At 43.6% G+C, this 1712-nt stretch overlaps 1 pseudogene; it reads right to left on the reverse strand.

Annotated features, from left to right (window-relative positions):
* Positions 1 to 391: 391 nt before the first annotated feature.
* Positions 392 to 1073, reverse strand: LOC104867217 (annotated as a pseudogene).
* Positions 1074 to 1712: the final 639 nt, after the last annotated feature.

The raw sequence follows: 1712 nt of genomic DNA on the forward strand, positions 1-1712 counted from the left end.
ATATGTGCAGATGCCTAGAGACATCTGTATGGATGGAGGACACAGGAAGGCTCTCGCGTGCCCTGGAATCCTTGAGGAGGCACACTTCCTGTTCGCATGGTGTTTGCGCTGTGGAAGGCAGGAATTTCTGAAGCCTTGGGCCCAAGAGCCATTTCCTTGCCCTGGTCCAGCAAAGAGAGGTAACCCTTTGCCCCTAGCTGAGCTTTACGTTCCCCACATATTGTGCAAATCTACAAAATAGTAAAAATACATAGTGCTAGATCCTAGTATGAGGCAAGAATTCAATGTAAAAAGTCTAGATAACTAAAATACTAGTCTCAATGGATTCCTCATCTGAACTGCTCCTATCAAATAAGTGGTTATGCCTCACATAAAGAACTAAAAGTGTCACTTAAAGTAGCACCTTAGCATCTTGACGTGACCTGTGTGCCCACAGGCTTGGAGAGGAGTTCAATCTGCTATCACCTTTCACTTGTGGAACTTTGGAGCCTGCTCCTTTTGAATGCTCTAGAGGCTTGATGGCCTTGTCCGAGTACTCGATGTTTCTGAGCAGAGTCTCTAGTCTCCTTCTGATTTTCTTCTGATCCTCAAAGGGACAACCGATCCCTGAAATCTGAAACTTCTGATCCAGTGGGCCCGGCAGCATCTCAGAGAAACACAGGCTGTAGAGTGACATTGACTCTTGGCACCGCCCAGGTCATCCAAGACTTGCTGACTATGTCATCGTCATCTATAACCCTCGAGGCATGCTCCAGAGACTCTTCCTGCTGTGGGTTTCTGATTGCTTCTGCTCAAATGTCAGTGGCGAGAGTTTGTCCCATCCTATGGTTTGCGGTCAGATTCAGTTCTTCTCATTCTCCTCCTTCATCGATCTGCCTCATGTCCTGGCTGTTTTGGAGGCTGTGGATCAACTCCAAGAGGCCTTCTTTTTCTTGCTCAATAGCAGGAGCTGCTTCTCACAGTTTCAACCCGCATCTCTAGCTGGTCTAGGCTCTGCAGAAGGCGGCTGGAGCAGTCGACTGTGAACGAGTGCTACCCTCGTTGGCCTTGGCGTGGATCCTCAACCGCACCATCGCTTTGCGGTGGAAGGGGAAGGCGAGCCACCAGGTTAAAAAAAGGACAAAAAAGACAAAAAACAAACAAACAAACAAACAAACAAAAAAACCCGCTAACTTTTGACTGGAAAATAGAGAAATATGGTGATAAAAAATAAAAAGGCCCCTTCTCTTCAGTCTCCACTGAAGCATAGCACAAATACACTCTGACAATCTGTGATTTGGTATTGATGTAACAGCAGATGATTTGCTTCATATACATGTGTTTAACTTAGTCATTATATTTAGCTTTTGTAAGTCCGGGCTTCTGTGTCAAAACTCCTAAGTATATCCTGCCTCGTCAGCTCTCCTCTCTGCCCCTGAATTGAGATTGGAAATTATTTGTATGTGGGACAGTTTAGTTCCTTGTGATTTTATGAACACTTCCCAAGTCTTTCTGAAGACAACTTCAAAACTGCAGTACATGGTAAATGTAAAGTTAAACCTTTTCTGATCTTTTTTTTTTTTTACTTGAATTTTGTCTCATTAGTCTCATAACACGATGAATATTTTAATCTGGACCAATATTATTACTGTGAACCACAGATCTAAAAAGATTTATCTGGGAAATAAAGGCAGAGGAAAAGGCAAAGAATGAATCAGCTTTGTCAAGTTTTG

The sequence above is a fragment of the Fukomys damarensis genome, unplaced genomic scaffold (genome assembly GCF_012274545.1).
Source record: "Fukomys damarensis isolate Sample0158 unplaced genomic scaffold, DMR_v1.0_HiC HiC_scaffold_20, whole genome shotgun sequence".
Taxonomy (NCBI): domain Eukaryota; kingdom Metazoa; phylum Chordata; class Mammalia; order Rodentia; family Bathyergidae; genus Fukomys; species Fukomys damarensis.